The sequence below is a fragment of the Protopterus annectens genome, chromosome 16.part0, assembly GCF_019279795.1.
Source record: "Protopterus annectens isolate FY-2018-M chromosome 16.part0, PAN1.0, whole genome shotgun sequence".
Classification (NCBI taxonomy): Eukaryota; Metazoa; Chordata; order Ceratodontiformes; family Protopteridae; genus Protopterus; species Protopterus annectens.
Genome location: NC_056750.1, coordinates 374,342,780 through 374,368,934, shown reverse-complemented (window position 1 = coordinate 374,368,934; position 26,155 = coordinate 374,342,780). Strand labels below are relative to the sequence as shown.

At 41.0% G+C, this 26,155-nt stretch overlaps 1 protein-coding gene across 1 annotated transcript in view; it reads right to left on the bottom strand.

Moving 5' to 3' along the window:
- The window catches only part of ABCA2 (ATP binding cassette subfamily A member 2), a gene marked incomplete in the record, with an annotated part of 2,505,641 nt that overhangs the window by 2,135,882 nt on the left and 343,604 nt on the right, over positions 1 to 26,155 (bottom strand).

The window sequence follows — 26,155 nt, the reverse complement described above, 5'->3', positions numbered from 1 at the left end:
CCTTCCCTCAGTATACTCAAACTCCTTAGCTACATATCCTAATGGCCCCAACACACAAATCTATACTCACAAACTACTACTCTTAACTTCAACTCTTACTTCTCTCACAATACCATACACATTAACCTTGTTTGATCACTTCTCTCTTCCTGAACACCACCACCCCTACCAGTAAATTCTACCAATTTCTCCCATAAACTACCTCAACCACAGTAACATAACCTCCACTTCTATCTATATATTACCAAAATACCATAGAGCTACCCATGTTACTTACTTCCTTATCAAAAAATCCCCAAACAATTTCTACAAAATCCTTAAGTTTATACAATATCCTCACCAACACCCCCTATTAGATGGCGATATTCATCCTAACCCAGGCCCCAATACTGATATTCCCAATAACCTACACAACCTAACATCTCCTGCTATCACTACCTTAAATTGACCCTCAAACTCCCTCCTAATAGCTCACCTTAACATCTGTAGCATTAACAATAAAATTAGCCACCTACATGCACTCTTAGATGTGCACTCATTCGATATTCTCTGTATTACAGAGACATGGCTAAAGCCCTCAACTCTGGACCAGGAGATGACCCCTCCTGGATATAATATCTTGAGACGTGACCATAAAACCAGAAAGGGTGGAGGTGTAGCCATTCTGTATAAATCTGAACTCCAAGTTTCACCCTTCAATGTGTTCCTACCATCTTGATACCAATACAGAAACTCTTAGTGCCAAACTTCAAATCAACAACTCCAAATTCATCTATCTAATTTGCGCATATCTCCCCCCTGGAAATAATATCAACACTCTTGAAAACTTACTTAGTTACCTCACTACCCACCTACCTCAGGAAACTATTGTATTAGGTGACTTTAATATAGACTGGGCTACCTGCAGTTCCCCTAATCCTCCCAATCATATAAATCTTTATGGATTTTCACAAATTATAACCACTCCTACTAGAATCCATAAGCCAAGCAGTAAGGAAACCACTCTAGACTGGATCCTTATCAACAGCCATCTTGATACTTTTAAACCAGGAACCCTTCCTGACGATATTAGTGACCACATGCTAACCTATATTATTAAAAAAAGAATCCATAGCCCAACTACTAATAATTTTAAAACCTCACGTTCCAAAAAATGTTTTAATCCAGAGAACTTCCAAAATGAACTGAAAGCATGTGACTGGTCACCTATGTCTCATCTTCCACTTGATGAAGCAGTGACCTACTTTAACACTAGATTCCTTCAGATCCTAGATTACCACGCTCCCTATCGCTCTTCCCGAATAAGGACCAAAATTGCCCCCTGGCTCACAAAACAAACTAGGCAAAATATCCTCCTCAGAAATAAAATTTGGGCCAAATGGAGAGTCTCCAAATGTCAATCAGATCACCTTTACTTTAAACAGGTAAGAAATGCCGCCAAGAAAGATATTCTCAGAGACAAAGAAGACTATTACCTTCACATCCAACAAACTCATAAGCAAAAACCACAAAAATTCTGGTCTAGCATAAACAAACTTCTTCAGGCAGGGCACTCAAACTCCTGCCCCTACAGGATTCAACCAAAATAACTCTTACCAAATTCCTGATGCCTTTAATAACTACTTTACTGAAGCCATTCGAACCCTAGCCAATACTTTACCACCTATTACCACATCCCCATTAAATACCACTAAGACTCCATCTCCAACCTTTCAAATACAACCGGTACCTACATCCCTCATTTGCAAACTCCTTCAAAAACTAAAACCATGCACCCCTTCTGCTGACTGTCTTCCAGCTGAATATCTGCAAATTGCAGCAAAAGGTATTGCCTGTCCCATCTCCATCCTTATAAATAGAACAATTTTAGAAAGCAAAATTCCCTCCATTTGGAAAGTATCCCACATCATCCCTCTACATAAGGGTGGGTCATCTACTGAACTCTTCAACTTTCGGCCTATCGCCTTACTGTCTCCAATAGCTAAGATAATGGAAAAATGCATACACAGACAACTACTTGACCACCTTCTCCAAAATAATCTACTTGCCAACTGCCAACATGGCTTTAGGCCTTTCCATAGCACAACTGCCCTTCTATCCTTTTCTGACTCCATAAACAAAAATCGTAACAATAACACTTTCCTCTGCATTATTTATTGACCTTTCAAAAGCCTTTGATATGGTCAACCATAATATCATTATAGACATTCTAAAAGCCCAATCTCTTGACCCACAAGCGTTACAATGGTTTAAATCCTATCTGGAAAATGGACAACAAGCAGTATTGTGGGATAATAATCTTTCTAAATCCATCCCTGTGAACACTGGAGTACCCCAAGGCTCTATTTTAGGACCTCTACTCTTCTCATTGTTTATTAATGAACTACATACTAAAATTCCTCAGACCACCTGCATACAATATGCAGATGGCTCTACTTTAATTTTTTCAGCTAAGTCCATAACCTCTCTCCAGTCCCTCACCCAAACAGTATTTAACAGTGTTGAAAATTGGTTCATGCAACACTGCCTCCTCCTGAACCCCAAAAAAAACAAAGTTATTGCTCTTTGCTCCTACTCATAAGTCACCTCAACTGCACTTCACAGCAATGCAACTAACATATCCCCAGACATTTCAACCCGTCTATTAGGAGTAACAATTGATAATAACCTTAGTTTTGATGACCACATTAATTCTACTATAAAGTCGGTCAACAAAAAACTAGGCACCCTTTACAGAATCAAACCCTTCCTTTCCCCTTCAGCCAGAATAACTATTGCCCAGACCCACCTTAGCTTTACCTTGTTCTATGCTTCGGCAATATATACCAATCTAACAAAAAAACAACCTTACCAAACTTTCCACCAGTTACAATAACATAGCCAGATTTGCCACTGGCACCACCTTTAGAACTCACCACTGTCTCAACCTAAAACAACTGGGATGGCTAGAACTGCAGAACCAACTACTTTATCAACAAATTATCACCCAAAAGATCCTTTATCACCCTAATAATACCCCTATCCTCTCTAACCTGATTTCACCCTACAAAAATCTTGCAACACTACGCTCAGCTAATAAGCTTCTAATTTCCACTATTAAATCAAATAACAAGGCTGGGGACTCACATTTCACCAACACAGCAGGTAAAATCTGGAACCAGCTTCCTACTGAACTTTCCTCCCTTGCTTTCACTATTCTTTTTAAAAAACATCTTAAAGAATATCTTACAACTCACTGGCTTTGTCCCTGCTCTAACCCTGACTGATATCTCTTTCACCTCCTGCTCTCTCTATACTTCTCTGCTCTACTGTTTTATCTCACCTATCTGTAATTTAATAATTTCCTTCATAGTACTGGAGAAAAAAAAAATTCTTTAATTTCATGTTTTTTGCTCTCTGTATTTAATCTTATCTTAAACCTACTAAATTACTCTGTAAAACTTTTGTTCTGACCTATGTAGCTAATTTACTGTAATTCACTTGACTATTTACTATATATTGTATTCTTTGTCACTGCTAATGATTGGAGCTTTTCTCCCCGGGCCTCTACTGAAAATGGACATATATCCAGTTAGACTAGCCCGGTCAACAAATGTAAAATAAATAAAATAAATAAATAAATTAATAATAATGTGACATGAGTGTTGCATTGGGGATTGCGCAAACATTACAATACTGAAGTAGCTGAAAAGCATTGGAAACATGAGCCACAAAGCATTACAGAGAATGACGAAGTTTATATCACATGGGATTATCCATTACCAACAGTTCAAAAAACAGAGACACAACCAGATATGGTAGTTCATGAAAAGATAAAAAAGTAGCATTGATCATTGAAACTGCTACATCCATTGATTACATCTGTACAGGCAACACAAAGTAATAAAATACCAGGATTTTCAGGCAGAAATGAGGGCAATATGAAGAACAATACCCAGGCAATTCCAATAGTAGCAGGAGCAAAGGCTCCAAAATAAAGAATTTACAGTTGTATTTAGATACGTTACAGATAGATATTACTCCATATGAGTGACAGGAGTCAGTTCTGGATACATTGCAGTTGTTGCGAAGAGCACTTTTGGCTAACATAAAGGATTGAAACCATACTAATTTTATGAACTTTAATCATACTTTGACTTAGGAATGGGGTCCATTCCTGTCACTGTAATAGAAACCCAAATAACTTAGAGAAATTAAACCGAAGATGATACAGTACAGACATATGGGGAAATTAAGGTTATCTTACACTGCTGATAAAAAATACAAAATATGAATAATGGAGAATATGAAGCTAGAATAGCAGCCCAGGAACAATTTTAGGAATACCTAGAACAAGATCCATCATTGCATTGTATTAGGGTACTTATGTATTATCGCAACCAGATTTTTAAAGTGATGCAATTCATACTGTGATATCGGAACTACTTCATCTTTAAGTGGAAAGGGGTGTGTGAAGTCTTAACTGCTATTCTGTCAATGTGGTAATGAGATGTAGGAAGAGGAACAACCGCAAAATTCCTCTTCCTCACTAGCGTACCTCCCCGCTTTGTGTCTGCAAACTGCTTCGTGTTCTTCTATTCTCATTACTGTGTGTGGCTTCTCAGCACTTTTCAAGCCATTATTTTTGCATTTGTGTGTTTGCGTCTGTGTTCAGTTTACTACTGTATCTTATTACCACATTGACAGAATAGCAGTTAAGACTTCACATACCCCTTTCCACTTAAAGATGAAGTCGTTCCAAGATCACAGTACGAATTGCACCACTTTAAAAATCAGCAGGTCTGTACCTTCCGTCCATGGTGTGCCATCTCATTTATAGAGGTTTTGAAGAGTGTAGGTTAGCAGGGTAGGTACTTTGCCTACCTAAAAATTGAGTGCCCATCATTTGAAAGACACATTACTCGCAGACTGCCGTTAACTATGTACAGCGTACGAAACACACAGTTGTCGTACTCGGTAATCATGCTTGTCCGCGAAATAAGAGAAATTGGGCAGCTGTTTCTGTATAATGGCAATTAAAAAGTTGTACTATTTAAATTAGGGTGAAATACTCTTTTTTTTTTTTTTTTTTTGTGTGTTCTGTCCAAATGAACTACAAACTGTCTTAGAAACTGCACAACTGTCAAGAGGTATTACTACTTACGTATTATCAAGTGGCTAAAAATCTGGTTGCGATAATACGTGAGTACCTGTATTAGAATAGTAACAGCATTAAGTCCTGCTTTGCTGAATTTTTATTTCTTTTTTTTTTCCCCTTCATGTTTATATTCCAATAACTTGTTTTTCTTTTTAAAGCAATACTTTTTTTTCATTTTTACTAATAGGAAGGTATCATTATACAGATCTATTCTTGGTCATTTATTCAATTATTTAAACTGTAACATACTTTGCTAAAAACTATTATAAGCAAAATATGTGTGGGAAATTAAGAAACATGACAAGATAAATTATAAGCAGTAAAAGTAATTCTTAACACAGCCTACAACCGGTCTCTATTTTAGTTCATTCCTAATAAACACAATTTTCAGGTTCACTGAGGCACAGTTTGCAATAATTTATTACATTTCAAAACTTTGTCCTCAACCAACACATCCATCAGACACAAAGTCTTACATTTTAAGATTTTACTTTTACCTTTAGACTCAGTACATGACAAATATTTAACTGCATACATAATTACTTTCTAGATTATTAGAAAAAGTTGAATCTTATGTGTTCCAGCTTTAGATGAACATTATCAAAAGATTAGTTTACAAAGAGAACCTAAGGTGAAATAAAACAGACATTCTCAAATTTTCCAATGAGTATGTACTAGAAGAAAAGCTACTGGTAGGGACTCACTTGCCAAGTAGGAATTTGTACATGTACAACTTGAGAGCTTTGGTTGCCATGCTGGGTAAGTGTGAGTAGCTGAATTGTTGGTGTGGGTAGCTGAATTGCTGACAGGTGACAGTGGTTGCCATGCCAGTTAGGCATCAGTGGGCATTTGCTGCCACAATGCATGGTGTCTGACCTTTTTCTGTCATACTGGACTGCTATCAGGAGACATTTGCTGCCACAATGAAAAGACAGATTGGAACATTCTTGGTATCTTTGCCCATTATAAATTATTATCAATTTATAGCTCCTTTTGATAACTGACCCTGAAAAAATTGCAGCAGAGTGTCAGCTCACCCATGTGGGACTTATGATATGTGCAACAATGTGTCAGCGCTCCCCTGTGAGACTTATGACTTGCACAGCAGTGTGTCAGTGCTACCACATGCAACTTATGATGTGCAGCAGGGCGTCAGTGCTCCCATGTGGGACTTGTGATGTGTGCAGCAGAGTGTCAGTGTTCTCATGTGGGACTTGTGATATGTACAGCAGAATGTCAGCACTTCCATGTGGGACTTATGATGTGCAGCAGAGCACCAATGCTCCCATGTGGGACCTATGACCATGTGTGGCAGAGTATTAATACTTCCCTGTGCGACTTATGATGTGTGCAGCAGATGTGCAGCAGAGTGTCAGTGCTCCCCTGTGGGACTTGGGATGTGTGCAGCAAAATGTCAGTGCTTCCATATGGAACCTATGATGTGCAGTTCAGAGTCAGTGCCCCCATTATGGAACTTATGACATGTGCAACAAAGTGTCATGCTCCCATATGTAACTTATGATGTGCAGCAGAGCAGCAGTGCTCTCAAATGTAACATGATGTGCAGCAGAGTGTCAGTGCTCCAATGTGGGACCTATGATCATGTGTACCAGAGTGTCAATGTTCCCCTGTGGGACTTATGATGTGTGCAGCAGAGCGTCAGTGCTCCCAAATGTAACTTATGATGTGGAGCACAGCGTCAATGCTCTCATTACGGAACTTATGACATGTGCAGCAGAGTGTCAGTGCTCCCATTATGGAACTTATGACATGTGCAGCAGAGGGTCAGTGCTCCCATTATGGAACTTATGATGTGCAGCAGAGCATTAGTGCTCCCAAATGTAACTTATGATGTGCAGCAGAGTGTCAGTGCTCCCATATGGAACTTATGATGTGCAGCAGAGCATTAGTGCTCCCAAATGTAACTTATGATGTGCAGCAGAGTGTCAGTGCTCCCATATGGAACTGATGATGTGGAGCAGAGCATCAGTGGTCCCATTATGAAACTTATGATGTGCAGCAGAGCATTAGTGCTCCCAAATGTAACTTATGATGTGCAGCAGAGTGTCAGTGCTCCCATATAGAAGATATGATGTACAGCACAGCGTCAGCAGAGTATCAGTGCTCCCATATGGAACTGATGATGTGCAGCAGAGCATCAGTGCTCCCATTATGAAACTTATGATGTGCAGCAGAGCATTAGTGCTCCCAAATGTAACTTATGATGTGCAGCAGAGTGTCAGTGCTCCCATATGGAACATATGATGTACAGCATAGCGTCAGTGCTCCCATTATTGACCTTATGATGTGTGCAACAGAGTGTCAGTGCTCCCGCGTGGGACTTGTGATGTGTGCAGTGGAGAGTCAGTGTCCCCATGTGGGACTTATGATGTGTGCAGCAGAGTGCCAGGACTACCCTATGAGACTTATGAGGTGCAGGAGAGCATCAGTGCTTCCATATAGAACCTACTATGTGTGCAGCAGAGTAACAGTGCTCCCATGCGGAACTTATGACATGTGCCAATCAGCTTACCATTAATCTGCACTGGGCTGCCCTGTGTCTGTATAAGAACAATATGTTATTCAAAAAGAGTGCAATTAATTAGGCTGTTCAGTGCACAGCACTAAGCCACATGGTGTTTTAGGGCAGCCTATTCAAACTTGGTGCTACCAACCTGACCTGCAACACTGCCAGGTATTGTTTAGTCATTTAGTTATGTTCTTCTCTTCATGATTTCTTCATCTTTAGCTGTCAGCAACTGCTTCAATAAAGTTTTTTCACATTCTTATTTTAGTTTAACAGCCTTCCACAGTGAGCACTCTGGGTATATTTCCTTAAATATTCACTGACCTGATTTTCTTACAGTCCATCATGACATTCTTAAAAAATGTTCTCAAACACCACAGTTCATAAGCATCTATTTTCCACTGGCATAACTAAATTGCCCAACTCACAACCATATGTTACCATTGGGAAAATCACAGCTTTAACCATACGGGACTTTGTTGAAAATCTGACATCTTTTCTCTTTAAAATCTTTACCAAATTTGGCATTGCCTTCCTTTGAAGAGCAAAGCATTTGTCGGTTTCCTAAATGCAATCTTTGAGCCAGAAAAATAAATCTGTAACTGCCTTCTTCCTATCTATCTGCAAACAATTGATAGGGGCAGATAACATAAATTTACTTTTTTTTATTTTGAGCAGCAAGCTACCTTTTGCACCTTGTGTTTTCACTACAGTATCATGAACAGACCCTTTAACTCCATCAAAGTGATATCATCTGCATATCAGACTTTGTTAATATTTTTCCTGGCAATTTTGATTTCAGCAACTGCCTTTTCTAACTCCGTATTTTGCACGATACATATAACCATACAAACTGAGTAAATAGAGTGAAATTATACAACCTTGCCACACTCCTTTTTCAGCCTTTAACCAGTTAGTCCATATTCAAATCAGTTTTGACGCCTTTTGCTTCTGCATACAGATTACTCATGAGGCAAATAAGATAACTCAGTACCCCATTTCTCTAAGTAATTGCCATAGTTTGTTATGGTCCCACACAGTCAAAGGGATAGTGTAGCCAGTAAAGTAGACGTAAACACTTCTGTGAAACTCCCTTGCTTTCTTTTTTTATCCAGCTCAAGTTGTCCATCTGATTTCTGGTGCCCCCATCCCTTTTAAAACCAGAATGTAAAACTAGCATTCGTCAGACCGTATATTGCTGGAGTCTAGTTTGTGAGATCCCAAACATTACCTTATCATGTGAAACAATTGCAATAGTTGGATAATTTGCAAAGCCTACATTTTTAACTGAGCAGTGGAATGGTGAGGGGTTCTAAGCATGATGAGTCTGTGTTGTTACATTTAGAGCACAATCTTCTTCTTCTTTCGGCTTTTTCCCAGTTAGGGGTCACCACAGCGGATCACCTGTCCGCTCATGGTTGGCAGTGGTGTTTTACGGTGTCGAGTTGCCAGCCCGGTGCCCAACCTTCCACAGAAGGCACATACACGCGCACTCACGCCTAGGGCCAATTTAGAGTGTCCAATCCACCTATAGCATGTCTTTGGGATGTGGGAGGAAACCAGAGCACCTGGAGAAAACTCACATGACCGCAGGGAGGACATGTAGACTCTGCACAGAAGGCACCCCAGCCAATTATCAAACCAGAGAACCTCTTGCTATGAGGCGGCAACACTTAGAGCACAATGATAAACCTAATTGTGACCAGCTACTTCATGTTAGGCTGAGCAAGAAGTACCTTGTGTGTAAACACAACTTTTTCTGAGCCCTGTGCCACACCTTAAAACCTGAAAGGCGAACATCTGTGCCTCCCATTTCTGGTACATTCTATTCTTGTTTGCAGCCTTTTGTTTTTATTTATAAGAGCAGTGCTTCTGACATTCAACTTACTCCTGTCCTGCAATTGCAGTCTTTCTACTGCAACGCCAGTACATAATCTTCACCAGTCATGTTGTTACACAGTATCTTGTCAATTTTTTTTTCTGTGATTCCATAAGTTCCTATGGTGAGTCACTTGGGATGCTTCTTCCATACAGCATGCTCAAAATTTTGTTCCAGTTTTTGCTGTAAAAACATATTCCTCCTTGAAGACTTTTCAGCCTCAGAGGATACAGATTTGATTATTTTTTTTGAAAGGGACACTCAGGTGTACCCATCATGATCATCACAGTGCCAAATATATGCACAAGTAGCACTGCCTGCCAGTGGGACTGAACACATAAGGCAGTTCTCATCAGTGCCAGATCATAGTCAGATGGGGCCCTTGACAGAGTAATGGATCAGGGCCCCCTCCCCAGAAGTACCCACAACCATTTGAGTTTCCCATTACTTACTATTTCTCGCAAGTTACCATAAATGCTACTCAAACCTTTCACTGTGCATACTATTTTCTTGTTTACTTCTACAATGATTACAGACATTTAAAACTTTTATTTCAAATTTTATAGTACAAACACTGATAGCAATTTGTTAAACAAAACAATACAGTGTCATGATGAAAACAGACTAAGCATGAACAGAGAGATTTTCTACCCTTGAAACTCACATTCATTGAAATGGCATTGAAACCTACATTCAAAGAAAATGCATCTGGCCAATGATGGATTAAGTTTACGTTTGGGCAGACATGTTTGTTCTTTGATGCACCACACTGATTGTATTAAATTATATTCCTTGTATAATACTACACCACTTGTTAGTGTGTTTTAAAAAACTGTAGGTCTGAACATTTTTCCAGTAAGCAATAAGGCAAAACATATGAAACAATAATGACAAAACTGCCCAATGCAGAACATTTCAACCACAAAAAGCCAAACTTCTGTAATTATACTCCACCAATATCAGTCAATATACACAATATCTGCAGAAATAAAAGTCATCTGAATAATTCCACATTAAAGAGATCTACATCTAATTAAGACGCTGCTGCCGACAAACAACTACATTTCAGTGTTTCATGATTAATTTTCAGTGCCTGCTGCACTTGAATAAATTACCCATGATGCATTTAAAAAACAGGTAAGGTAGTAATAAGGCAAGTCTGTCAAACCCGTAGCAGGTCACAGTTACTAGGAATCTCACCCAAAGGAGAACACACACAACACCCCCATCCCCCCTTCAAGGACACTGCAATATCAGCATCCCAGCTACATGGTGCGACTTGAACCACAGCTTTCTGCACCAAAGGCAAGCACAATACCTGTTGGCTACTGACACTCCTTTCAAAATTTATACTGCAAACACTGAGGATGGCCACTTCCAAAAACAATTACACATTGAAAACAGACTTAGCATGAGCAAAAGTAAACGTTTCTACCCATGAAACTCAATATTCATTGAAAATGCACAGAAATTCAACAGTGTTTAAAGACTGCATTGGAACTCAACATTCTTTGAAAATGCACAAACTCAGCAGTCCTTGAAAATGCACCTACTGGTAACAGTCTGGTAGCTGATGTACAGGATTCTGGATCTAAGTTCCTGTATTCAAGGTAAAGGGTTTGAGCCTGAATAAGTTAACCAACCTGTCATCCATAACTAGGGCATTTTACACAGATAGCCACACACACATACCCATTCCCAGTCATCCATAATAAAAATTTGTGTTTGCTTGTCTCTTAAAAATTCCATAACCCACATGCTCTGCTCCAATGTGCATGTGTCTTTAGTATGATGTACATATAGGCACTATGAAGGATGCACTCTGGGTATGTCCTTGAAGAAGAAATGTAATGCACATTCTTAAAGAAGGTTTTGTGTCAGCTCCCCCAGCCAGTGCTGGCCCCCAAAGGCAGCAGACCATAAGCGACTAACTAGGTGGCCTAGTGCTGGATTCAGCTCTGCAGCTCAGTTTGCGTAACAGTTCTCTTAAAGTTTCCAATGTAATATCTTACTTTATTTTTAAATTTTTTTATATGTGTATAAAAATGGTATGCAAAGTATTAATGGGAAATTTTAATGAAATAATTTGCTCCTTAATCTTCCCTACCAAATAGCATGGGATTTTTCACCTGCATGTGAGCAACCATCAAAACAAGAACAATGGAGGGCCCATCTGAAGTTTGACTGGAAGGGTTGTGCAGCATCATTTGTGTTGGCACTGGAACATAAACTCTGTTGTGCCTCTGGTTGGGAATAAATCCTTTAATAGTCTAATCTTCTTCCAGAATACTCGACCACACAAACCTGAAGAGCTACTGACAACACTTGGATTTGGTGATCTGTTATGGAAACTACTTCTTCACTCACTGTTCCTTCTACTTAGCCACTTCCCGGTGCATTAATATGTGCAGATGTGGTAACAAGCAAAAACCTGGAGTAAGCAGGACAGGTAGACAGTAGCAATTAAAAAAGGCAAAGTCAATGCAGTCTCTTTATTACAGAATTGCACAATTAGGTTTTGCAGAAGGAAGTCCTCATACTTATTATTTATTTATCTGAAGTCTGTAAACCAGGCTACAGAACTGATACAAAACCATTTTTAGCCTCAAACCAGGTTATAGACATTAAAAAACATACACTAGACAGTGAAAAACAATGTAAACTTCACAGGTATATAGTGACAGACACATTCAGCAAAAGTTTATGACTAAACTATGTCTCATCAAATACTGTCAGAGTATGAGTTTAAGATAAAGAAACCTATAATTTATTCGTGTAAAAAGAGTGTCTTTAGGTTGACTGACTTGTACTTTTGACTACCAGAACAAAGCAAATCAGTCTTTCAAGTATTATTTTTTATCTCAGTTCCTGCATCCCCCATCAATGCAGTTGTGCACTAAAACATTCATTTCCCCCAACATCCTGAGGATCTGTCTGTCTCAGTGCAGCACAACTCAGACCATGACAGAATCACAATATGAGATCAAGTGAACATCTATCATTTTACAGGTACCAGATTTTTTTTATTAAAGTCCTAAACACTCTCCTGTGTGCATGTAACGTCTCAAGAGCATGACTTTGTTTTCCTCCACACAAGCCATCCCTCAGAACCCCATAGTTCAGCGCCTTTATCTATAAGCACTTCCTGCCAGTCAGTTGTTACTTGTTCCAGCACTATTTCAGGGAGTGATGATGCCACAAAGTAAATCTGCTGAGCACCACTTCAACTACCAATGGAGCTTCCCATTTATCTCACTGTTTGACCATGGAGTACATACATATAAGTATGAAGGAGAGACTGCAGGGGGAACAAAGACCCTTGCACTGCATCCACTTGTTGAATAATTTCAAAGACAATGTAATGTGCTTTGGAATAATAAACTTTATTGACAAAAGCAACCAGCAAACATTGAAACTCCAGTTTTTCTGATAATTTCCCCTCATCATTATCTTCTCAGGAAGAACTCTTTACACTTTTATACATACAGCTTTTAAGTTCAGTTCTAATGAGTGAACCCCAGGATTCTATGCCTCCATGTGGAGAAGTCACTGCTTCTCCCCCTCTCTTACCTGTCAAGACCTTATTAGGTGCTTTGTTCTACACCTGGGAAATGTTACAACCACTGTCCTTAATGCATCAAATACTCAGTAATTTCTACTCCATCATTCTCTGTCATGCTTTCCCTGGCTTTTGTGATGCCACAGAAGTATACTGCCTGCTCCAGGCTTCCCAGCAGAATCCGTGGCTCATACCTCTCCTCTTTGCTCTAATGTCTTTTAGGAAGCACTGTTCCCACTTACACCACCTGTTCATCTATAGGCTGATATGAAAGGCACTACTGCTGCTGAAATACTCCACATCTATCAGCAATCTACCAGTTCTTTGAAAACAAGTCCTTCTAGCACTGAAGTTCTCATTGTTGACTGGATCACCTTGTACACACACCTTGCACAGAACAGATCAAGGAAGAAAATTGGAACAATAAAACAGATATAGTCACTCTATGCAGTGTGTTGACGAGCGGTGGGAAGTAAGTGAAGTGCCTAGAGAAACAAAATATGCAGATACAGAAAGAACATACAGATTCTACCCACTCAAGACCCCTCAAAGCTACGGTCATCTGGTCCTTTTGCAGGGACCTACCCATGTTTGCTCACCCGCACTTACTGTACAGTCACGTGCACGTACTTCAAGCCCCTGACTTCTACTGTCAATAAGCCACAGTGTAAAGCACTTTTAAATATGTGTGGTATGTTCATTGAATACCGTAATACTATATCCTGTCTCTTCCCAGGTGTATCCAGAAAACAGATGTCAGAGTGGTTTTAATAGTGTTCAGTTATGCAAATAAGCCCATTTGTACTGCCCCCTCTCTCCTGTGTCATACTGAATACTCTCTAGAAGGACATCTGCATTCTCGGTTATAACCCCCTGCAGCATCACTGCTTGCTCTCTATCTGGTCATTCCATTCTGCAGCCTTATCATATTTTCCACCTTCTGGCACCTCTCTACCAGTTCAATGCACATCTGAAAGTCCTTCCTTCTCACCCACTATAGCTTTCCCCACTCCATATATGGTACATCTAATCAAAAATGACTCCATCAATAGCAGTTTGCTTGAAACTAGCAGACTAAATGGGGTTAGACAGTATTAACTGATCACAGAATCACAGACCCTGGCCTAGCTAAACGGCACTCCCTACCTCCCATTACCTAGTGCTGGGATTAGACAGTATTAACTGCTTAGAGAATCACAGACCCTGGCCTAGCTAAATGGTGCCCCCTGCCTCCCATTACCTAGTGCTGGGATTAGACAGTATTAACTGCTCAGAGAATCACAGACCCTGACCTAGCTAAATGGCAGTCCCTGCCTCCCATTACCTAGTGCTGGGGTTAGATAGTATTAACTGCTCAGAGAATCACAGACCCTGGCCTAGCTAAATGGCACTCCCTGCCTCCCATCACCTAGTGCTGCTGCTCGATTTGACCTTTTGCAGACCCAGTCTTTCCATTGAGGCTCTTTTTTTTTTGTATCCATAGCCGTTGCTATTGCTATCTGCCTTTCATTTGTATCCATAGGCTTTACCCCTTATTGTCATCTGCCTTTATAAAGCAGAACATGGACATCAGTGTTCTATGTTCCCCTTAAACTAATGGCACTCACTCATTTCTCTCCTGCCTTGAATTCAGCTTTTACATTTTCTCCAAGCTAATGATGTCCTTAAATTTGCTTCCCCAAAGTAATGAGTCCTTTATCTCATTAACAGGACAAGCAGGGCATGGCTTATCTCAAATCAACACAGCTGTTATCTGTACTGCAGCATGTATAAAAATGTCTGTGTATTTTCAGTTTTGTTTGTTATTCCTACCAAATCTTACCAAATGACACTATGTAACAACTGCAGACAGAGTGTGCCCTTCTTACATAACAAATTTCAGAAAGAAGTCTCCGTATTTGACCTCTTCAACACAGTAGCATAAAACATTACTCGGAATCCACAGTCTTGCCCACCAAGGTGACAGGTAGCATGCTGTACCAGTCCCACAGGTTTACAGCATTAGCAGTTCTCCCCCTCCACCCAAAGTGCTGCAGATTTCTCCTTCTGAGCCTTAGGATACAAACGCAGTCTGCAGAAATATGTAATGCACCATCCTCGAACAGTAGGCCCGGTCACTCTTGCTCACATCATGATTACAGTAAGAAACCCCACTCACATTCGATGAGAAAGGTTATTTAACAGTTATTTATAAATGGTATTTCCCCTACAGCTTGCAATTCACCAGAAAATCAGGGAAGTAAATATGTACAAACGATAACACTTACAGATCCTGTACAGGTAGTACAAACCGTCTTCTGTGACCTCAAAGCAGTTCTATAAACATCCAGGGAGATATGCATGTCTGTCTGCACGTCACTGCTATAGCAAACACTATGGAATGAAAAAGTGTCTTTCAGACGAGGGATAGTGAACGCTTAAGAACTAATGCATTGTGTAACAATGGTTCATTTCTCATGGGAGAGGGCATGGAGGGATGGGATGCAAACAAAATCTTTGTGAACACAAAATAAAAGAAAAGGAGAAATGGCAAGGTCTTACAAAGTTCTTACCAGTTTTTCGTTCACTGCTGCACATAGACATCTACTGCTTTGCCACATGCTGTAAATGGATTTTGACCTACAGCTACCTATTTACAGCTTCCCAATAAGGTATTGTTTCATTATATGGAACTAGTATAGACTTATTACTACAAGTTTCCAACTCTTAACAATCAGTGTGTAGCTTCGTAGCTTATATGCACTTGTTCACATAAACATTAACTGATTACAAAGAAAGTTGCTTTTTTAAGCACTTTTCTTTCACAATACACACCCAGCTTTGACTTAAGCTGCCCAATCCACCTCTCTGGACCTCTTCAAATCTATGAAGATTTAACCCTTTACCCTGATCCTGGACGACTTTAACTAACCCACCACAGATTTGAAGAACTACTCATGCCAAAACACAAATGCCCAGACTTTACTTGATTTAGTCAATGCAAACACCTTGGACCAGTTGGTCAACACCCCCAGAAGAGGTGAAAATATCTTGGACTTGGTATTAAACATGAGTAATCACTGCAGCATCCCTATGGTGTCATCCTTCCTGGTAAGATCTGACCACAAAGCAGTCACATTCAAAGTCACCATCCCCCCCGACCGCCCCCCACCCATGCTAGGATCAAAGAAAGAAACTTCTCCAAAGCTGATGTTGTAAACAGCTTCACAGCCCCCTCCCCTCCACAGGAAATGGCACATATGTCCAAACCTACACCAAAGTACTATACGAGCATTTATATAGCTGCATGGAATCAGGAACTCCAGACAGGACAAAATCATCCTCCTCAAGGAAGAGTAAACTTGTCTGGTGGACATCTGCAATAAATAAACTCTATAATAAAAGGAAAAAATTGCTGTCCAGGACCAAGAAGGAGCAGGTGCCTAATTGGAAGCAATTTCTCCTTAGTCTGAACAAGCAAAAAAGAGCACTAGTGAAATCCTCCAAAACAAACTTCCAATCCAAACTGGCTACATCTACAAAAGACAATCATAAGGTCAGATCTGCTCAGAACTGGTGATCAAGGACACCATATATGCAAATGCCGTAGATATAGCCAACCTGCTGGCAAGACAGATTCAGTGAAAACTTCAACCCTCTGTCCTCTCCATCAGTAAATCAGGACATCCTGAGCACCTGCCCCTTCCCCTTATTGCTGGGGAACAAGTCATCACTGTCTTCTCAAAGGCAAAAAGAAAGCCTCCATGGGACCGGATAGCATCCCAGGCTGCATCCTACATGAACTCATGCAGGAACCAAAGCCTGAGTACTGGCTCCATCCTAGCTAAGTGGAGGACAGCCACTGTCATCCCTATACACAAAGGTGGAGTGTCTAAAGATCGAGGAAATTATAGACCTATCAGCCTAACTAGCCTGATCTGCAAGGCCATGGAACGGATTATCATGGACCTCATTAACAAGGACACTGGCAACATCCAAACACACGATCCCACACAGTTTGGTTTCATCAAGGGAGATCATGCCTGTTAAATTCTGTTGACTTCTTTGAGACAGTCACCAAAGCCATGGATGAGGGGAAGACAGTGCACACCTCCTATCTTGACCTGGTCAAAGCCTTCAATACTATTCCCAACTCAGGTATAATAGATAAACTCTCTCAACTAGGCATCAATCTGTATGTTACTAGATGGATAGCAAACTGGCTCACCGATAGAACCCACCTAGTCAAAATAGGGGAAGCCACCTCAAGCAGTAGACCTGTAACGAGTGGTGTACCCCAGGGATCAGTCTTGGGGCCTCTCTTGTTTGGGATACACTTTTCTCACATGCAGGCCAAAACCAGTGGGCTATGGATGATCAAGTTTGCATATGACTGCAAGCTTGGCACTGTCATTAATTCCCTCTAGTGATGTGGACATCCTCCAAGAGGGTATCATCCAAACAAATGACTGGTGCCAGAAACATGGCCTCAAACTGAATGCCAAAATCCACATCACCCCTTTGGGGAGAGTGACGTCCCCACAAATTATCTTATTAATAACAAGATCCTAAAGCAAGCAATCAGTTGTGAGTGACTTGGGGACCCAGGTTGATAGCAAACTGACTTTTGACCACCATATTGCCTATGTTGTACAGAAAGTTTTCTACATGGCCCACCTCATTAGTAAGGGTATCTCATCCAGGGACAAGGAGGTCATAACATCCCTGTATTCGTCCCTTATAAGACCCATTACTGAGTACAACGCCCCTTTCGGCATGTACTTCACAAAGCACATGCAGCAGTTGGAGAGACCACAGAGGTTCCTCACCTGGAGAATCCAGAGCCTCAAACATCTACCCTACACAGATATGCTAAAAGCCCTGTCCCTCTACTCAGTCTCATACAGGCTCCACAGAGGTAACCTCTGTCTGGTATACAAAGCAATCTCAAATCCCGCCTTGTTGGGACTGCTGCATATTTGCAAGTCAAGCTCCACTTGAGTAACCTGCATGCGTGACCTCAACCTGGTCTGTGGCATCAAAAGGACATGTTGGCAGGACAGATTTGTGTCCCAGAGACTCCCCCTTCTGAAGAATAGACCCCTCTCCACATCAAGCACCTCATTCATCCTTTTTAAGTGCAACCTGGATAACTGGATGGGGAACAGAAAATACACCCTTAGGATTCCACCTGTGTCCCTGCTGGACAGTGCTATCAGGTACTGACTTGTCAGAACATGGGCTAAATCTTTGGCTAGGCTTGTAAGGGCCTCAGGGCCAATAGCCTAGTAACGTCCTATGATCCTATGAAAATGCCCTCCTACTATTACTAGTAACTCTGCTCTGATGCATCACATCCTTCCATGACACTACTCCTGAATACCATAATGCTCCCACAAAAAAAAAAAAAAAAAAAACACTACAATTTCAGCTATGTGCTAACTGTATCTCCTGAACTATTCTGCACCACTTTTAAACCAACACCTACAAATACAGAAATACCAGATCTAATTCTATAGCACAAAACCTACCACAAAGATTAAATACAAGTACAAATGGTTGTCTTCATATCAGTAAATCATGTCTACTTTGATACTTAGGGGAGATATCCACCCCATGCAATGCCCCACTACAATGTCCAGAGATACCCCCCATGGCAATTCATAAGCCATCTCCTTACATGATGTACACTAACATTCTGCTGCCACTAAACAGGAACCTTAAAAATACCAATAACAAAGTACAAGATACACATGCTTGGATAGCCTTTCTTAACCCAAACATATTTCTCACTACTGAAACTGGGCTAAAGTCATAAATAAAAGTTGAGAAAATTACCCCACTAGACTACCACATTCTCAAAAAGGACAGGATAAACAAAACAGCTGATGTTGCTGTATTTTTCAAAAATATTCTAGACATAACCCAACACCCTCAAAACATTCTTGACTTTAACAACACAGAACTTCTCATTTTAGTATAAAAATTTCATAACTATAAAAACATGTATTGCAGCACTATATATGCCATCGGGAGTTAATCCCAGTGCAGATGAAGGTATCTCTTGCTTGATATCGGATAACATGCACCTTGAAAGGATAATACTTGGTGATCTTAACACAGACTGGCAGCTCACCAGTGCAACAACTCCAACTGCATAATAAATATAAATAACTTCACCCATCTTATTAAAACAACTACGAGATTCAATAAAGCTACAAATAGATAGTCCATTCTTAGTGGATTATTACCTCCAACCCACTCAATATATGCTCATTTGGGTACTTAACTGATAACAATCAGTGACCATCTCTCCACATATATATTAAGACAATAATAATAAAACAAAGTCAAACAAATCCACAAACAAGTATGCATGCTCCAAAATTCAGCAAAGAAGCTTTCAACAATAGGCTAAAACACTGTAACTGGTCATCTCTAAAGACTCTGCCCCTTGATGAAGCAATATCTAATTTTGACCCAACAATTTTTAATATAACGAATCATCATGCACCACTTTATGTAAAAGAGTTAAATCAATCACAACCCAATGGTTAACTAAAGAAACCAAACAATTTGCGGTCCTATACAGAAAGCACGGACAAACTAGCTTAAAATCAAAACAGATAATGCTTTTCAAAATTTCAGACACCTTAGAAGCCTTACTAAGTAAAAGACAAGCAATTCTACTACGGACTGCTCCAACACAAATATAGCAGAAATCCAAAACACTTCTGGTCCTTCATTAATACACTCCTTTATTCACAACTAATCCAACATACCTTCATCCTCAACAAACAGAAGCAAAGACAACATTGCTTAGCAATTCAGTTACCATTTTATACTAACTGTTCTCTCCTTACTTAAGCAGAAGGAATAGTTGTGTAAACTCTTACTCTAACCATAGATGTCCTGCTCTTCTATGCTGCAGTATTCTTTACATATGGGTTGTATTCCACCCAAACTCAACATTCCATATGTAAAGAATACTCAACATTGAATAGAAGGACAGCTCCCTTCTCCACCAACAATCCTACAAAAACCTGAAACTCAATCGTCAGTTTAGTTTTCAGCCTGTCCCAAGAGCAATTATAACAAATATCCGTACACACTAAAATCAACCACCTCAGCAGTAGTCAATTTACTGATGAGTATGTGAAAATAGCAGCAGGCACTTTCTTCAACCCGGTCTCTATCCTTATAAATCATTCTGTCTCACAAAAGTATGTCCCTGCCCTCTGAAAAAGTCTTTTTACTATACCCCTACACAAAGGGGCACATCCACAGAATTCAAGTAAAGATGTATATATATTTTACCTCTATCATGAATCCTGAAAAATGTGTCCATTCACAACTCTTAAAATATCTCATCAATAATAACCTCTTATCTGCTACTGAACATGGTTTCCATCCCAGACATAGTACCACAACTGTCCTTCTCCTTTTATTGACACTATAAACCACATGACAAATTATGGCCACTTAGTACTACCTATTTCCTTGATCAATCAAAAGCAGTCAACACTTTTTCTGACCAAAATCTACTCACACAACTTTCATCCCACTCAGTCTTGTTATGGTTCCGTAGCTACATCACAAACAGACATTAGACAGTAAAATGGCTCCAAGACATTTTATTCTTCTTACCTGTTGGAGTTCCGTAGGATTCAATACTTGCCCCCTTCTTATTCAATATTTTTTATAAACTTACACACAACCATAATGCAATATGCAGATGACACCACCCTCATCTGCTCAGCCCCAGCCCCATGCTAAGAAAATCTCACCTTATTCTAAATCTTAAACAACAACAAAAAATGAATGTTCTTTGTGACGTGTCTCCTCTGGGCCAGTAATCAAGGAGCCTCAATCCTCACCACTGATACAATACAGTTGTGTACCTACCATAAATGTAGATGTTTGAGTGTTTTCACTGCTGCAGTCATTACAATTGGGTTATCCTGCTGGCAGGCTACCCGCAGTCGGCCTGAGTTCCAAAGTCTAGGCCCGGCGTCAGTTGCTGTTGCCTCCTCCCTGACGTCAGTGCACCAGGGGTATAAAAGATGCAGCCGACGCCATTTTCTTCAGTTTTTCTTGCCCCAGATGTCAGGTGCCCCTAAAATGTTAGGCTAAATTATGCCAATAAGCATGCATATACAAAAATCAACTTTTCCTTCATCTACAAGCAAATATACCACATAGGTTGTATAGAACAGAGAAGTACAGATAATTCTCAGCAAGGAAAAAAGATGGATGGTGGGAGGGTAACCTGGACTGCAACAGTGAATACACTCGAACATCTACATTTATGGTAGGTACACAACTGTACTATGTTCATCATGTTTTGCTGTTGCAGTCATTACAATTGGGTTGAATCCCAAAGCAAATGTTGGGAGGCTGGTGCTAAATAGGATTAGGAGAGGCTATCAGGGCCTGCAGAACTACAGTGGCAAAGCCTGCCCTGGACTTAGAGTAGAGAGGTAAGTGATAGTGCTTTGTAAAAGTATGCACTAAACTCCAAGTTGCAGCCTCTAAGATTTCTTTGGTTGGTACTCCTCTGAGGAAGGCTGCTGAAGTGGTTGCTGCTCTGGTTGAATGTGGCGTAATGCCCTTAGGCACTGATTTGCCATGCTGTGAATAGCAGAAACAAATGCAGTGGCCTATCCACCTTGAAATAGTCTGGTTTGAGATAGGCTTTCCTTGTGATCCTGCAGCATATGCTACTAGAAGTTGTTCCGTCTTTCTGAAAGCTTTGGTTCTGTCCAAGTAGAAGTGTAGCTGCCTGTGAATGTCCAAAGAATGTAGAAGTCTCTCACCTTTATTCTGTAGGTTTGGATAAAAAGTAGGCAAATGAATTGTTTGGTTAAGGGCCACACTGGACACTACCTTAGGCATAAATGTAGGGTTTGTCCTTAGAGAAAACCTGTCAGTATGGAAAATGATAAAAGGTTCCACAGCCATGAGTGCCTGTAACTCTGAGACTCGTCTAGCGGAGGTAATTGCTAGGAGCAGAGCTGTTTTCCAGGATAAGAATTTTATATCAGCTGCAGAGGCTGGCTCAAACGGAGGCAGTGTGAGTTTTTCCAAGACATAGCTGAGGTCCCAGGCAGGTATTGGTGCTCTCCTTGGAGGTCTTATGTTTTTGGCCCCTCTGAGGTATTGCCTTAGTAATGGATGAGAAAAAATAGGTGGTTCTGTATTGTAATGAGCTGAAATGGCAGCGGCATGAATTTTAATTGATGAAAAGGAAAGGCCTTTATCCAGCATCTCAGTTAAGTATTGCAAAATCTAAGGAAAATTTGGAATAGTCGTGTCAATACCTTGTGCCTGGTTCCAAGCATAGAATCTCTTCCATTTTTCTGCATAAGATTTTCTGGTGCTAGGCCTCCGGGCCTCCAAAATAACATCCATCACTGCTTTAGAGAGAGGTGTGTCTTGAATGGCTACATTATTCGCCATGCTGCCAGGTTTAAGGTCCTGAGTTGGCTGTGCAGTATCATACTGTCTTGTTGGGTCAGTAAGTGAGGAATTTGAGGTAATGTCCAAGCTGGACATTGAGACAAGCTCTTTAGGATTGGGTACCAATGCTGGCGGGGCCAGTCTGGGGCAATCAGTATCATTTTTGGCTTCTCTTGTCTGACCTTGAGGAGTACCTTGGGGAGGAGAGGCAGAGGGGCAAAGGCATATACTGTTAGGTTTTTCCAGCTGAAAGATAAAGCATCCACTTTCCATGCTTGCTTGTGATACGTCCCTTTGCAGAATCTCTGTAGTTGGCAGTTGTGAGGGGAGGCAAATAGGTCTATGTCCAGGCACCCTCAGTTCCTTGTTATCATGCTGAAGACTTGTGGATCCAATTTCCACTCGTGGGGATCCATTATGTTTCTGCTTAGTTCGTCTGCCAGAGTATTTATCCTTCCTGGCAGGAATTGTGCTTGCAGATGTACTTGGTAAGTCAGTGCTGTGTCACACAAGTTCATGGCTAGTCTGCAGAGGAGGTAGGAATGTGTGCCCCCCTGCTTATGTACCACATGATGGCAGTATTGTCCGTCTTTATCAGTAGTTGTCCTGGATGAAGTATATCCTTGAAGGGTGTCAGGGCATTCTGAACAGCTAGCATCTCTTTTTAATAGATATGTAGATGCATTTGACTTGCAGACCATGTGCCCTGAATACATCTTCCTGCCATATGGGCCCCCAGGCATAATCTGATGCATCTGTTGTTGATGTCTGCTTGGCTGTGGGTAAGGTGAATGGCTGTCCCGTGTTGAGGTGACAGGCTTTTGCCCACCATCGAAACTCCTGTTGCAGGCAGGGAATGAGGGTAATTATTGTTTCCAGGCTGTGGCAATGTTGAGTCCAAACACTTTTTAAATACCACTGAAGTTTCCTCATATGCAGTCTTGCATATGGAATTAGTCATATGCAGGATGCCATGAAGCCCAAAGCCTGCAGAATTTTTCTTGCAGATAACTGGGTCTTTGTTGCCAACATTTTGAAATAAGTAGTCAGTTGTCTGTGCTTGTCTGGTGTGAGATAAGCCATCTGGGCAGTTGTATTTAAGCTTGCACCCAGGAATATTATCTCTTGAGAGGGTACGAGTTTTGATTTCTTTTCGTTAACTGTGTACCCTAGGCATGTTAGTTATCTTTTTACAAACGTCAGATGCTGTAGTAGGATGTCCTTGTTCTCTGCTTGAATAAGGTAGTCGTCCAAGTAAGGATATATTTGCATTCCTCTTTGTCTGCAGAATGCAATTACTGGTGCCAGGCATTTTGTGAAGACCCTGGGCGCAGTAGATAAGCCAAAGGGCAGTGCAGAGCATTGGTAGTGCATTGAGCCAGCTATAAATCTGAGGTATCTTCTGCATGATTGCCTGATTGGGACATGCAGGTATGCCTCTTTTAGGTCTAAAGACACAAGCCAAGCTTTCTTGCCCAGCATGGGCAGAAGCTGCTGCAGAGTTAATATTGTGAATTTTGGAATATCCAGGTATGTGTTTAGGACAGACAGGTCCAGTACTGGTCTCCAGGCTTTGTTCTTTCTGGGTACCACGAATAACCTTGAGTAAAATCCTTGTCCCTGCTCTTGCTGTGGTACTTGCTGAATGGTTCTCATGTCCATGAGAGATACAACGTGTTTGTGTGCCTCTGCCCATTGATTGCATGGCAGATCTGGCATACCGTTTGGCCTTGGCAGGGTGTGAAAGTAGAACCTGTAGCCTTGAGATACGACATTTAAGACCCATTTGTCCTGGGTGATCATGTGCCAATTTTGTGAAAAAAGTGCTAGTTTTCCCCCCAAAGGAGCTGCCAGAAGATAAGTGCTTGGTGCTGGCAGGGGGAATTCATTGAGACTGTTTCCTGTATGGCTGTGATTTTTCCTCTCCACTTTTGGAGGTAAAAGCACCCCATTGTTTAGGCCTGTATGAGCCTTGGGGGTGTGATCTGCCTCTGGGGTGTCTGTATCTGCCTCTTAATGGCCTGTCTGACACTGAAAAGGACCAATTCTTTGTAGGCCAGTTCCTGCTAAATCTGGGAGGCTGTACCTGTTAGAAATCCTTCACTGTTTGCATAGATTTAGCTTTGTCCTCCATTTTCTTCAACACCAAACAAGGTATCAAGTTGTAATGGAGCATCCAATAGTTTTGCTTTAACATGATCGGGCAGATTCTGTTCTTTTAACCATGCATGCCTCCTAATGACAGAACCTGTAACTGCGGCCCTGCAGGAGGCCTCTAGAGAATCAAAAACCACATTGCAAAGTATGCTTTCCCACTTGTTCAGCTGCATGCAATAAATCCTGCATTTCTTTGTTTTCTGCACATTCTGAATTTGCCAACATTTTATGTTTAAGCAGTGACATAAGATATTGCTGATATTTAAGCATATGAAACTGACAATTTAAAGCTCTTACAGCCAAGGTAGCAGAAGTATAAATCTTTTTCCCCCATCTGTCCAGGGCCCTTGAATCCCTATCAGAGGGGATAGGGTTTTTGCAGTGGAAGCTTTGACACCCTTGGGACCCTGAGAAATAGTTTCTGGGTCAGCAGCAGGGTTTCTGTAAAGAAATTTATGTGAATCAGGAACCTGTAGTATCTGTCTGGCTTAACAGGAGCTGGTGGTAAAGAGTCAGGAGACTGACCGGACTCTGAAAATACATCATCTACAATGTCTAAAACAGGAGGAATAGCAAGGGGCCTGTGCTGAGGTAATAAAAGGAAGTATCTGAGCCTTTTCTTGGATTCTGAGTAATCTTGGCTCTCCCAGTGGAAATGCTCCCTCACAGTATGCATGGTCTCCCCAAAAGAATAATCCTCAGGAGGAGAGGCTGAAGAGATAGATTCTTCAGCATGAGAATCCTCATACGGAGGAAGGGAATATTCCTGTTCAGAAGAGGAATCAGAGGAAATGGAAACCTGATCTGAAGATTCATATTCTATCTCTTGCCTAGGGCTCTTATCAGGAGGGGGATGGGAACCCCTAATCAAAGTAAATAGGTCTTCAGCCATTTTAAGCATCTGTTTTTTTTAGGCATGGAGGCCTGTCCAGGAGAATGCTGTACTTGTTTCTTTGTCTTTAGAGCTGCTTTAGTCTTTGCCTTTGAAGCTGAAGTTGGTTTTACATATAACTGTGTAGGTCTGAAAACACCCTCAGAAGCCAATGCCTGCTCAGCAGCTCCAGGCCCATCTGAAGGAATAGTTTCCGAGTGTCCAATACCTTGAGTTTCCAGTGGCCTAGTCAGCTCCACATGGGAGTCGGAAGCGGGCTGTTGCTCTGAGGTAGCGGGCGTCAGGGGCTGCGAAAACACCTCACTGAGAACCGGTGAACCGGCGACAGGCCTAACAGAAGCCTCGTCATCGGTTTTGGACCTCGGATGCCTGTCCTTTTCTTTTTCTTTGTGCTATTTATAAACTCCAGTAGTCAGTTGTTCCGATGGCATTATATAATCGAATCTTCTGCCAAAGTAATGAAATGCAAAATCGTACAGACGCTTAATAGTGGGTTGGTTAAATCTAGCACAAAACCGACAACTAGCAACGTCGTGGTCAGGGCCTAGGCAAGGAATACAGTAAGA